Raw genomic sequence first — 14,835 nt, 5'->3', positions numbered from 1 at the left:
GACATGTGCAACAATGAAATTGCTGAAAGTGGGCATACCAAAACTTTCAACAATTATATTTTCAAAAATGACCAGAAATTAATCACAAGGAAATTTTCCCATAAAATACTACATTTTTGGCTGAATAATTAATTTCTAACATTATTTATTTCAAAATACAATTTCATTAATTTTGTGTTGGAGTTATCTTGGTGAATATAATGGCATCATGCAACTATAGCAATTCACCAATCCTTGGAATATGATATCTGTTCTTGATAGTCCTCTAGCTAAGCTCTCAACAATCAATGATCCATCTAAATTAATGACCCTTCCTAATTAACGCCATAGGTGATACAAATGGACTCTTGATAGTGAAAATGCGACCCATCTCCGAGAACTTCAACAATTTTTTTTCAATTTCATGTTTAACCTCCTAGCTTTCATGATGATGATTCATCTATAGATTTTAGGGATCTTTGTCATCTATAGCAAAAATGGAATGGAGGCATGAAATTTGCAATTGAAACTACAAATTTAGTTGTGGTTAATGTCAAGCAAGCAAACCTATTGGCAATGTTAGTGCTAAGATAGCAATAACATAGGTTATTGGTGAAACATTTTTTTGAGATGACACAAATTAAAACAACAAAAGGGGAGGATACAAAATTTCATGAATCAAGACTCTTAGTATAAAGTTTTCAAGCATAATGTGAATGAATTTGTCCTTTACTTTAACAATTGTGAGGAACAAATTGTGACACTTATCGTTGAGTCACTATGGAAAGAGAATGGTGGACACCTAGTTGAGGCTATGGAAATGATTGAGTTAGATAAAATATAATAGTCCAAAAAACCAACAAACTAATACCATTATTTTATAGTTTGGACATTTTACACGAGTGAAATAAGGATAAGAAGCAATAAGTAACTAAATTAACAAAATCATATAACAAATGATGGGAGAGTTTATTAATGTTCCCCTTACTACTAAAGTCTTTCTATTAAAATTTCCTCACAAAATTAGACCAATATTTAATGAACAAAAAATATTATACATTGCATTGTGAATTAAGGTGATATGAGATTAGTTTGTTATGAAATGTTTGATTTAAATAATTTACTTATAAAGGTTCCATAATCTTAATGAAGATAATTTTCATAAATCCTTTGGAGTGAAGTGTTGTGCATTATATTCACTTTCAACATATTTTGAAATATTGGCCTGGTTGAAATCTCCCTTAAACATGACATATGATAAAAAATTAAACGCTAGTAAAGAAACAAAATTGCATATAAATCTGACTTATTTCTTCTCTGCTATTATTTCCTTTGCAACATGTGGTGCAATTGCTAGTTAAATATTTTTGCAAAAGAATGCAAAATCAACATGAATCAAATAAAAATATTTATTGATACAAATAATCTATTTCTTTTGTCCAAGCAACTTGCACTTGAAGAAAAAAAAAAATACATTTAATTTGTACCAAAATATTAAATTCATAATTATGTTAAATTTTGATTATAATGTATTTATGTAATGTAATATATATATATATATATATATAAAATTATAATTAATTAATTAATTGTATATGTGAAAGTTATAAACTCATTTGATACGAGTGTCACAAAACAAGATTAAGAGGAGGAATCTGAATTTGGAAAAATCAAAACAATTCACTTATGGTTTTAGGATAGAATTACATGTATTACAATATAATTTTTATTATCTAGGTTTTAATATTAAGTATTCTTTAAATATTTTATTATAAATATAAAGGATTACTTAATAGTTTAATTTGAGTAAAAATCTGGTTTAAAAAAAAAAAATCTAATTTTCATTTAAATATGGTTTATGAAAATAATGATATTTATTTTATTAATTAAAAAATAAATATTTTATTGTTTATATATATATATATATTAATTTATGTAAAATTGGGAAAAAATTGTTTATAAAAATTATAAATATGATATTTATTTATAAATAAAATATATTATTTTCTTTAAATACTTACACATATTTGAAAATATTAATTTGTGTAAAATTTAGGATTTAACATTTCTTATATTATATTATATTAAATGATTTATTTTTAGGTTTTTTTTTTTTAAATAATATTGTTAATCAAGATTTTATGTGTGATTATGATTGAAAATGTTAATTTGTGTAAAATTTAGGATTCTAGTGGATCCTTAGATTTGTAAAAGACCTAGTAGACTCCAAGAATATGAAGGGTGTTTAAGTTATCCCATGCTCTTGTGGGACTCTCTACATTGGTGATATTGGTCGCTCGATTAATCAAAGGATTCCTGAGCATGCTCTTGACATCAAGCATGGCAGGGCCTGCTCCTATGCTTTGGTGGAGCATGCAAAAAATATTAGCATCACATCTGCATTGAGGAGGCCCAAGCTGTTGCTAGGGTTACTCATTTCCATCATTGTAAATTGAGGGAGGCCCTTGAAATTGAAAAAAGACCCAATAATTTGAATAAAGATGATGGTTGGAATATTAATAGAAGTTGGGTCCTTGTCCTCTCCTCCTAGTTTTTTTTTAGGCTTCTTTTTTAGATTTATTTTGTTTGTTTGTTTATCTATGTAGGTATTGGTGTCCTTTTTATTTTATTTGTTGTTGATTTATTCTTCATTATAGTTTATTTTCTTGATCCTTCTTGTTTTCTATGTATTTTATCATCCTATTTCTTCTTAACTCTTTTAGTATTTTTGTTATTTGTTTAATAGGCTTCAACCCCATATTTTAATGTTGACCCTATTTTGTTTATTGATTACTTTCTTTGGATATATATATATATATATATATATATATATATATTTATTTATTTATTTATTTATTTTGAGTTGTGTATATTTTTGTTTAATTTTATTTATTTTTCCATTATTTATTTTTAAATTAGTTCATTTTATTTATCAAATGATCTTGTCTTGATTAGGGCCTTGACTCGTTTTTATAATTTTTTACTTCCCTCATTTAGAGTTTGACTTCCTTTTTTTTTTTAAATTAATTTAAATATTATTTCTCAAAAATTAGTGGTTACTTATTAATATTTGTTTTTAATAAATTAATAAACTAATATCATAATTTAAATATTTTTTTTCAAAAACTAGTAATATTTGGTTTTATTAAATTAATTTAAATATTATTTTTGGAAAACTAGCCATTACTTATTAATATTTTTTAATAAATTAATAAAATAATCTCATTATTAATTATTTTTTTTCAAAAACTAGCCATTACTTAATAATATTTGTTTTTAATGTATTAGTAAATTAATATCATAATTTAAATATTATTGTTCAAATATAGCCGTTACTTGAAATTATGTCTCTAAATTGCTCTTTATTTAAGCCTTTGCCATGGTTTGCCTCTTCATTGGTCATGATGATGAACCACACTTGTTGGTTCAAAATGCTTTGGCCAAAACTTTCTCTTATGTGATTTCTACCGAAAGACTTTGCTTAATTCATTATGGATCACAAAAGCTTGAATACAGAAATTTCCTATATCATATTGTACTAGATGTTCCATTTTCAATTTTTTTGGGGATAACATTAACAATCAAGATTTTATGTGTGATTATAATTGTTCTTTGTTGATATGAAAGTCATTGATATTTTAAAATAAAAAAAATAAGATGCTAATTTTGAAATTAATTTTTTTTAAATAAAAAAAATATTAGTTTAAAACATTAAAATTAATTTATTTAATTTAAAATATATTTTAAAAATAATTCTCATGGTAAAGTTTTATGAGATTCTCTATCTTTATTATTAGAATTGAAATATTTTTATAAAAATGAATTTTATTTACATGTAAATTAACAATAATAATAGTTATTGTGTTGATTTGCGCATTCTACAACCTTGTATGTAGGTGATGTGTAATTATGTCATGTCTCCAATAAAATAAAAATAAAAATAAAAAAATTAATGTCTATCCAAAATAAAATGAAAATAATCATGTATATTAAAAAACTATATATAATTCAACACAAAGAATCGAAAATTATGTTCCAAAATGTCTTAATATTTCTTTTAATTAAATATGTGTGGATATATCAAAATCTTTAATGACATAAATATTTCCATGTCAAAGTTGTAATATTTGAAAATATTAATTTTGTTACCATGCCACATAAAAAACATCTAATATTAATCCATCTTAACAGTGCATCTCAAGAGATTTGATCCCTCTTAATGTTTAAAAAGAAATGAGTTATAAGATTAAATTTTCATTCCAATATTTTTAATTAAAATTTCAATCTCCATCTCCATTTCTTTATTTTTTATATGAAAATATGGAAAATATGGAAATATATTTAAGAAAAAATTTGAATAAAATAGATTATCTTGAATTATTATATATTATACTTGTTATTAAATAATTAAGGTGCGTTTAAATTTTTTATTGTATATGAGTTATGTTTGACTTTCTTCAGTATTAAATAATTAAGTTGAGTTATTATTATTATTATATATAAATTATGTTTCACTTTCTTCATTATTAAATATTATTAGGTATATTTCACTATCCCATATCGTCAATGCCTTGCCCATAAGCATAGTCCAAATTTTCTTTTAGAGATTTTTCATCAACACCAAGCTTGGCAATGCTCCAGACTTTCCTTGTAGGAGGAGCTACAATAGGATGACCAACAGGGTGTGGAGCAGAAAGAGATGGACCTGCACTTTGCCTCATTTATAGTTTCAATTAGAAATAACAACTACATACTAATTGCAATTAATAACTATGTCATATTGCCTATCCTTCATAACAAACCACAATCAGGATCAACACATTAAAGCATTTTTGTACAAACTCTGAGAAGGGTTGAAATCTTAGTTAAGACCAAGCAAAAAAAGTAGGAATTACCTTACCTGAGTTCGCATCAAGTCCACATCATAAGCCATTGTCATATCCATTTTGAAGAGCCCAAAATTGCGCTCCAGCAAATGGGGGTGCAGATGTAGAAAGTATGGCCATAGAGTGAGGTGTAGACACCCTAATTTGCTGATTGAGTGAAGTCTTAACAAGGGCAGTGTGTAAGTTCTTCAATGGAGGAAGGAGCTGAGAAATTAAAACCTTATCTCCACTAAACAGAACCTTGTTCCCCATTGAGATCCCAATGATATCAGTGGCAAGAACAAAAGGAAAAATGTTGTTCTTAACCCAATTCTGTGCTATAGCTAGTTGGTTCAAAGATGGAATTTGATCATTACTAAAACCTACAAGTAACCCAAATCTTGTGTTAGCACAGATTTGAAGAATTGCAGGATCAATATATATATAATCTTGATCTTATTGAATGTGGTTGCTTTTATGCAGGTCTCTGTGGTTGCTCCCAACGTTACTGCAATTTCCCAAATGCATTTTGCAGCTCCAATGGCAAGGGAGGTTCTCAGCAACATCATCATGTGTTTATATTCTTGAACTATGGCTTTTCAATTCAATTAGTGTTGCTCCAATATTGTGTATGTGGACTAAAATACTAAAATGTTGCTAGACAAGGCGCAAAAGTGGGAAAATATGGATACAGTAAGAAGGTTCTGAGCACAAGACACATATTTTTATCAAAGTGATTGGACTGAGATGATATAGTTTCACCTTGATGTAGGAAAAAAATTACAATCGTCTTGTTCCCATAAGATACCCTTTCCAAACATCATCCAATATGTAGACACAAATATCTCTTGGCAAAAGATCATTCAAGATATGGATCATTTATGGTTCAACTATTTATTATAGTACTTCATGTTTCTTTCTCTTCCATTTAAAATATGGTGACGAAGTATGTATACTTTCCCTGTACCCATGCTTGTGCAACCACACAAATAATGTAGTCTTTCTTCATAACATTTTATTACAATGACCCCAGTATTCAAGGAGTTGATGGAACACCCACCCTATGCACTTCTTCTAGTACAATACAACTATTTCAAAGCATGCTCAGAGTACAACTACTTCAAACCTGAGAATATATGGAGCATATCCTACAATTCTTGAAGCCTTTGCTAACACATGAATCAGATTACTTGTAGGTATTATTAATGCCCAAATCCCATCTATGAACCAGCTAGCTATAGCACAAAATTGAGTTAAGAACAACAATGTTCCTTTTGTTCCTCCCACTGGTATCATTGGGATATCAGTGGGGAACAACGTTCTGTTAAATGGAGACATGGTTATGATTTCTCAGCGCTTTGCTGCATTTCAAAACTTTCACATTATGCTTGTTGAGTTAGCACTACATTTGGAGTTGCAAGTCTTAGAGAACAGGGACAAGAAATGACAAGTACTGATATTCCAAACTGCAATGCCAACTCAAATCCATTCATCGATGGTGGGATCCATGTTTGAGGAAAGATCCCAACTTCCCCTTAAACGAACCAACAAAGCGAGGTTATAATAGCAACTGCAACAACCTGAATGCCATCAACAGAAGTCCAATTTCCCTCAAAATTTTCTTGGAACAAATAAACTTCTTATCAAGATAATATACTTACGAAGCGAACAAAGGACCTAGAAATCCTATTAGCATGTTTTTTGCACAGGTGCTCTAACCATCTGGGCAACTTCTACAAGTTGTACAATTTGAGACAATGTAGTTTCTAAACCCACATGCATGACTTTAACAAGAAAAAATCCATTCTCATTCATGTTCCGTCTATGACCTTATCCCCATACCTCTTTGCAACAAGCCTAGTCTCACCTGTGATCATGCTCTCATTAACATGGCTCTGACCACTTATCACAATCCCATCTATTGGAACCTTAGTATCTTGAAGAACCCTAATAATGTCATTATGTTGGATAAGTTGACTAGTTATCTCCATCTCTGAGGTCACATTCCCATCATCATCTAAAGTTAACAAATTGTAGTATCATGTGCAAGGTCCATCAATTTTGCATTAGCATCTGAGGTCTTTCCCTTTGCAAGAACTTCCAAATATTTCCCCAAAAGAATAAAGGTGATTAGTAGTGCACTAGTTTCAAATAAGTCCTACCCCTTGAAAGCATTAGAAGTGAGTGATATTAAAAGAGTATAGACTGAATAGAAATAAGCAGTATTGGTGCCCAAGGCAATCAACACATCCATGTTTGTTGACCCTCTGTGTAATGCATGATATGCACCAACGTAAAACCTGCGAACTATGATAAATTGTACGGGAGTACAGAGAACCCATCTTAGGATGTTATCAAGGGTCAGCCCGTTAACTAATTTTAGGTCCTCCCATGGAGATATCATTGGAAAAACCATTGATAAAAAGAAGATATGAACTGAGAAAACACAACTCCAAAGAAAGTATTTCTTGTAACATTTAATTTCATCTTGTCTGTCACAATCTCTTCTTCCTAGAGGACTGCATAGGTGTGCTCTGTAATAATTTGGTTCCAGGCCTGTCTGTTGAATGCACTGGATTATTGACCTTGGGCCTGTTAGATCTGGGTCATATGATACACTCACATTGTCTGAATTTGAATCCATTTCAACAGAGTTCACACCAGCTAAGGACTGTAGAGAAATCTCAATCAGCTTTGCTTCTTTGCTGGAACTTACTCCTTCCAATCTTAAATGCACTTTATTGGTCTCATCTCCTGCATTGATTAGGTCAGCCTCAAACCCTGCATCTCTAACTTCTTGAATTATTTGAGCAATATTGACCTGGTTGGGAACATGGTGCACCTTTGCTTCTTCTAGGGCAAGAGAAACCACTGCTTTCTTGACTCCTTGGATTTTCCCAAGTGAAATTTCAATAGATTATGAGCAACTTGTGCAAGTCATCCCCTTATTCTTATACAACATACTACCATGATACTATCCTTAGTGCCATCCTCTGTTAGTTTTACCTCAAACCCTACATTGTCTATTGCTTCTTTAATGGAATTTTTCTGGATAACATTCAAACTAAACAATTACACCATATAGGAGTACAACCTTTGTTATGAAAATTGAAGACTTAAGGGAATGGGATCGTGGCAGGGCCCCTATTTAGCAGGATTAGGCATTGAATCATATACCATTGAATTGATATCTTCATCTTACTTTCTACAGATGACAACATCTTACTTCCTACACATGGAAATTGTGTAGATGTAGGATGAACTATGAAATTGGTAGGGGAAATCTGTTGTGGTCCTAGTTCCTTACTAGATCTTGATTTTGTATTACTACAAAATTAGAATGAATAGACCATTGAATTTGGAAATATGGGTGTTGTAGTCTTCTGACAATAAAAAATAAGGAATATTTATTTGCACGGGTAATTATTCTTTGCTAGGTTGAGAAGGAAAATTAGTCTTACATCAATGAAGGTCGCCCTATAGAATACTAAAAATCTATTTTGAATAAGAGGCACAGTCGCATTTTTAATCCCAGGAAGGCCTTTGAGAGCTTTTTCTATGGCTCCTGCACAAGAAGCACATTCCATACCTCTCACCTCGAATGCTGCCTTCCTCACATCCAAAGCATCTATGTCTACTCGTGAAGCCTAAGAAGCATAGCTTGGAACACACATGGATGAGGACGATAAAAAGGGAGTTTTCATGTCATCCTTGCATTCTGCTTTTGTTTTCTCCCTCTTCCACATTGTGATATCTACACTACAACAAAACCAACGATTAGCGTCCCTTTTTACTTCTTTTTTTGCATCTAGAGCCCATTTTTGGTGCTATTTGCATCCATTTATCAAATATGGTGCAAAACTTGACACAAAATTTGCATCAAGTTTTGCACCAAATCTTACACCAAGTTTAGCACCAGGTATTGCGATAGGTTTTGCACCACGTTTTGTACCAAATTTTATGCCAAGTTTTGTGTCATCCTTTGCACCAGGTTTTGTTCCAGGTTTTGCATCAATTTTGGCATCTATTTTTGTTTGACATACTTTTTCATCCTCATTTGCATCCACTTTTTGCACCTACACTTGCATCAACTTTTTCATCGACTTTTGCATCCTTTTTTGCATCCTTTTTCAAATCATTTTTTGCATCCATTTTTTCATCCATTTGTGCATCACTTTTGCGCCAAGTTTTACATCGAGTTTTGTGTCTAGTTTTGCATATAATTTTGCATCTACTTTTGTTGCATCCACTTTTCCATCTTGTTTGGCATCCATATTTACATCCTCTTTTGCATCTATTATTGTACCCACTATTGCATCTAATATTTTTGTGCCACAATTGGCGCCTAGTTTGGCACCTCCTTTTGCACCCACTTTTGATTATAATTTTGCATCCATGTTTGCATCCTCATTTGCATCTAGGTTTTCATCAACTACTACATCTATTTTTGCATCCCTTTTTGTATCCAATTTTGGACTAGGATTTGCATCGGGTTTTGTGTCTCGTTTTGCATCTACTTTTGCATCGACTTCTATTGCATCCACTTTTGCATACAATTTTGCATCCACTGTTGCACCCATTTTAAATTTCACTTTTTGCATCCCTTTTTACATCTTCATTTGCATCATACTTTGATTCTTTTTTTTCATCTATCATTACATCCACTTTTGTTATGCCATAATTTGCACCATGTTTTGCACTCACTATTGTATCCACGTTTGCTTCCAATTTTGCATCCATGTTCACATCCTCTTTTGCATCAAATATTGCATCTATTTTTGCATCCACTTTTGTGTCAGGTTTATGCATTGGGTTTTGCATCTCGTTTTGTATCTACTTTTGCATCTACTTCCATTGTATCCATTTTTTTCATCCAATTTTGTTTTGCTTGTTGCATCAATGTTTGCTTCCACTTTTACATCCATTTTTGCATCTTATTTTGCATATTTTTTGTCTATTGTTACATCCACTTTTGTTGCACCATATCTTGCGCCTACCATTGCAACCACGTTTGCATCCACATTTGCATCCTCTTTTGTGTTCAAGTTTGCATCAGATATTGTGTATGTTTTTGCATCCCCTATTGTATCCACTTTTGTTTCATCCATTTTTGCATCTACTTTTGTGTCCGTTGTTGCATCCACATTTGTTTCACCACAGTTTGTGCCAAGTTTTACACCTACCATTGGACCCATGTTTGCTTCCACTTTTGCATTCATGTTTGCATCCAAGTTTGCATTGAAAACTGCATCTACTTTTGCATCCACTTTTGTGTTAGGTTTTTCATGTTGTTGTGCATCTACTTATGTTGTATCCATTTTTCATCCAATTTTACTTCTATTGTTTCCCCCATTTCTATGTTCGCTTTTGCATCCCTTTTCCAACACTCATCATATTTTCTGCATTGATGATATTCCTTATGGCATTGACAATTATGAACAATTGATGACAATGTCAATAATATTGACAATGATGAAAATGAAGATGATGGCGATGACATGAATTGTGATTATGATGATAAAGACGATAGTGGTTACAATGACATTAATGATGATGATGGCAATGATTATGATGATGACGATGCTAATGACCTTGGCGAATCTTCCCAATTTTAGATGTTGTCATTGTCATAATCATAAGCATTATCTTTGGTGTCATCATCATCATTTTCATCTAGGTCATCATCAAAAACAATAATGGCATGAATGATGATGATGATTACAACAATGTTGATAGAAATTACATTAATGATGATGATGGGGATGATAAAAATGACAATGACGATGATAATGGTGGTGATAATGATGATCATCAATCATCTCTCAAAAATAGAGTTGTTATTTCTCTTACGTATATCAATGTGTCCTAAACAACCCTTTTCTAGCACTGATCACATTTTTTGGGTTGATGATATTTCTTACAACGTCTATAATTATAAACAATTGCAAACAATGTCCATAATGATGATGATGATGGAGTTGATGATGATGGCATGAATGGTGATTATGATGATAATGTAATGATGGCAATAACGATGACAAGGATGATGGTGATGATGATGACAATGATTATGATAATGAGAATGAACAATTACTAGTTTCACTACCATCTTCTGGATACATATTACTATCATACTTTTTAAATTTTCTGTCTCTCTTGAGGTATCTTACTATAATGGTGTTGTTAACACTAGAAAGATATCTTGTTGTAATGGTGGTTCTAATGTTAGCACTAGCAAAGTTTTTGTTAAATTTTGGTTAAAAAAAATCGATTTATGCAATTATTTTGACAATCTATGTAAAAAAGTAAATAACATCCAATTATTTTGACTGTAGTCCCATTGATTATCATGAATTCACTAGTCTGAAGACCATCTTCTACATACATATTATTATTAAACTTTTTGCATTATATCCCTCTTATATCTTGTTGTAATGGCAGTATTAGCACCAAAAAAATATCTTGTTGTAATGGTGATGTTAGTATTAGCACTAAAAAAATCACTGAATTTTGGTAAAAAAAAGTTTATCATTTATTTATTTTTAATTTGGGAAATTTTTGTTTTTATTTTTTTTGTTTTTAATTCTATTTTTATGCAGTAATATTTTTTTTGGTTGAATTTTGGTAGTAACTAGTTTTTGGTCAAATCATATGTATTAACCATGTTCTTTATGCTACAAGTCTAATTGTTGGGACAAAATTGCTCTTTCAAATAAGTTGCAAAAGCTATTTTACATCCATTGTTGCACCCATGTTTACACCCACTTTTACATCCCTTTTTGCATCCTATTTTTCATCTTCATTTGCTTCTTTTTTTGCATCTATCATTACATCTACTTTTGTTGTGACAAAATTTGTTCCATGTTTTGCACATACTGTTGTACCCATGTTTGCTTCCAATTTTGCATCCATCTTCACATCCTCTTTTGCATAAAATATTTCATCTATTTTTGCATCCACTTTTGTGTTGGGTTTTGCATCTCATTTTGTATCTTCTTTTGCATGTACTTCCATTTCATCCATATTTTGCATCCAATTTTGTTTCTCATGTTGCACCTGTGTTTGCATCCACTTTTACATCCCTTATAGCATCTTGTCTTGCATCTAAGTTCGCATATTTTTTTGTGTCTATTATTACATCCACCTTTTTTGTGCTATTATTTGTGCCATATCTTATTCCTATCATTGCAACCCACATTTTCTTCCACTATTGCATCCATATTTGCATCCTCTTTTGTGTCCAAGTTTGCATCAAATATTGTTTATGTTTTTTGCATCCCATTTCGAATTTACTTTTACATCCACTTTTGATTTGTCTAGTTTTGCAACTAATTTTGTGTTCACTATTGCACCCATGTTTGGCCCATGTTTACATCCCTTTTTTCATCCAAGTTTTCGTCCTTTTTGCATTCAAGTTTGTGTCCCTTTTTTTTTACATTCATTGGAGTATCCACATTTGTTTCACCACAATTCATGCTAAGTTTTATGCCTACTATTGTGCCCATGTTTTCTTCCACTTTTTCATCCATGTTTGAGTCCTATTTTGTGTTCAAGTTTGTATGAACTATTGCATCTACTTTTTCATCCACTTTTGTTCAATTTTTCTGTCTTGTTCTGCATCTACTTATGTTGTGTCCACTCTTCATCCGAATTTACGTCTATTTTTACCCCCATTTTTTGGTTTACTTTTGCATCCATTTTCCAACACACATCATATCTTTTGCATTGATTATATTTCTTATGACATTGAAAATTATGAACAACTGATGACAATGTCAATAATTATAACGATGATGATAATGAAGATGATGACGATGACATGAATTGCGATTGTTATGATAATGACAATGATGATAAAGACGATGGGAGTTACAATGACAATGATGATGATGCTAATGACCTTGGCCATTCCTCCCAATTTTTAAATGTTATCATGGTAAAAATCATAATAATTATCTTTGGCGTCATCTTCCAAGTCATCATCATCTGATCATCATTATCATTATTTTCATCTTGGTCATAATCAAGAACAATAATGGCATGAATGATAATTATGATGTTCATGATGAAGATGACAAAAATTATGATAAAACTTATATTAGTTATGATGATGGGGATGATGACAATTATAATGACGATGATAATGGTAGTGATGTTGATGATCATCAATCATTTCTAAAAAATAAAGTGGTTATTTTTCTTTCATATATCATGTGTCCTAAGGTTGGTGATATTTCTTATGATACCTATAATTATGAGCAATTGACGACAATATACAAAATCATGATGATGATGATGATCATGAAGAAGACATGAATGGTGATTATGATGATAATGAAATGATGACAATAATGATCACATTGATGGTGGTGATGATGGCAATAATGAAGATGATGACCCTCCCTCTAAACTAGCGAGGTACTCATAATGAGACAAAAGAGTACTCTCAAGTTGAAATATTCATATAAGAAGGGATCTAGATTGATAAGCATCAATGATGATTTACATCATCATAGCCAAAATTTTCAAAATAGTAAGGCCTTGACTAACAAGTTTATCTCTCCATTAGATCAGAGCACAATGTTGGGAGGCATAAATTTGGACACCACTGCCTTTCAAGGCACTTACCCCACCAAGATGTTTACCAGGTATGTCCTCACATGATCATTTCCTAATCCACTATCATAATATTTGACACCAGAAAATGTCAATCCTCATGACTATTCTTATCTTGGATTAATGTACTTGACTTATGGTGATTAGTCCTAGTCAATGTTCAAATTCTCAAAGAATATTGGTCCCAGATGTTTATCCAATCCACCATTATCCCTACTAGTGCCTTTACTAGGCTTACGATTGTTAATCCTAGCCATAGTACATGACACATGGATAACATGGTGTCTACCCTCACTCCCTCTCAACCAGGGAGGAAACATCCACAAGCATAAGATTTTCTCAAGAATACCCATCATTTTCGTAGAGAATAACATCATTAATTTGTTTTCATCACATGACGACTTTATGATTAAGCATTCATATATTTGTGGCAAAATATTTCCCCTTTTGTATTTGTGATGGAATACAATAAAAAAGTGAAAGACAAAATCATTAAACATACACTATATTGATTTATCTAAGTCTAAACTCTAAGGTTGAAGTGAAAATTCATGTAAATCTTATATCTATGAGTTGTGCCAAACTTATGAAAACCTTATTCCCTAAGTCCTATATATAAGAAAATGAAAAAGAAAGAAAAATAAGGGCCAATAAATGGTAACTCATGTATTCACTCCCTCTTTGGAAAATATATGAATATATACACTCCTAGTCACACTTGATCACATGTATGTGATGGTTAAATCATGAATTCTTCTTTTCTCCTTGCATTTTCACTTCATCATTTAAACACCTAATTGAGGATCTAAGGAATGTTTGTTTCCTAAGGCTTTCATGTCTACTCTTGGTTTATTTATGTCACACTACTGTCAATTTATGTGACAGAGTGAAATACATAAGTTTGTGGAGTTATTATAGAGGTGTATTGAGTTCGTAACCACACACACATGTATTACATCTCATTGATCCACATGTGTGGGATGGAGACTCATTTCTTGACAACTTTAATGGAGACTACTTTGTGGCTTTAATGGTATAGCTTACAAAATATCTTGTTAAACATTTCGATTCATTCTTTCTTTTCCTCGAGACACTTATAATATTGAAGTCACTCCCAACAATCCATGGAGATGGGGAGTATAAATTACTTGTGCTAGAAATAGAATTGAGAAATAGAGGTTTTCCATTTGCGATATTGGAGTCATAGACATTGGATACATGGTAGTAGTCCTCAATGTCAATTAACTAAAATTGTATTGTCATAATGCGAAAAGAGGTAAACATATTGGTAACCTTGATGTCTTAATCATTTCAAATAATAACCATTCCACCCAAGTATCTCTAAGCATCAATCACTACTACTTGGAAATTCCTC

At 31.3% G+C, this 14,835-nt stretch overlaps 1 pseudogene; it reads right to left on the bottom strand.

The window, feature by feature from the left end:
• Positions 1–6,226: 6,226 nt before the first annotated feature.
• Positions 6,227–8,590, bottom strand: LOC149226898 (copper-transporting ATPase HMA4-like; annotated as a pseudogene).
• Positions 8,591–14,835: the final 6,245 nt, after the last annotated feature.

Source organism: Pinus tabuliformis, chromosome J, assembly GCF_031772625.1.
Source record: "Pinus tabuliformis cultivar Carrire ecotype Pingquan chromosome J, CPIR1, whole genome shotgun sequence".
NCBI lineage: Eukaryota > Viridiplantae > Streptophyta > Pinopsida > Pinales > Pinaceae > Pinus > Pinus tabuliformis.
This window is presented reverse-complemented; position numbering and strand designations above follow the sequence as displayed.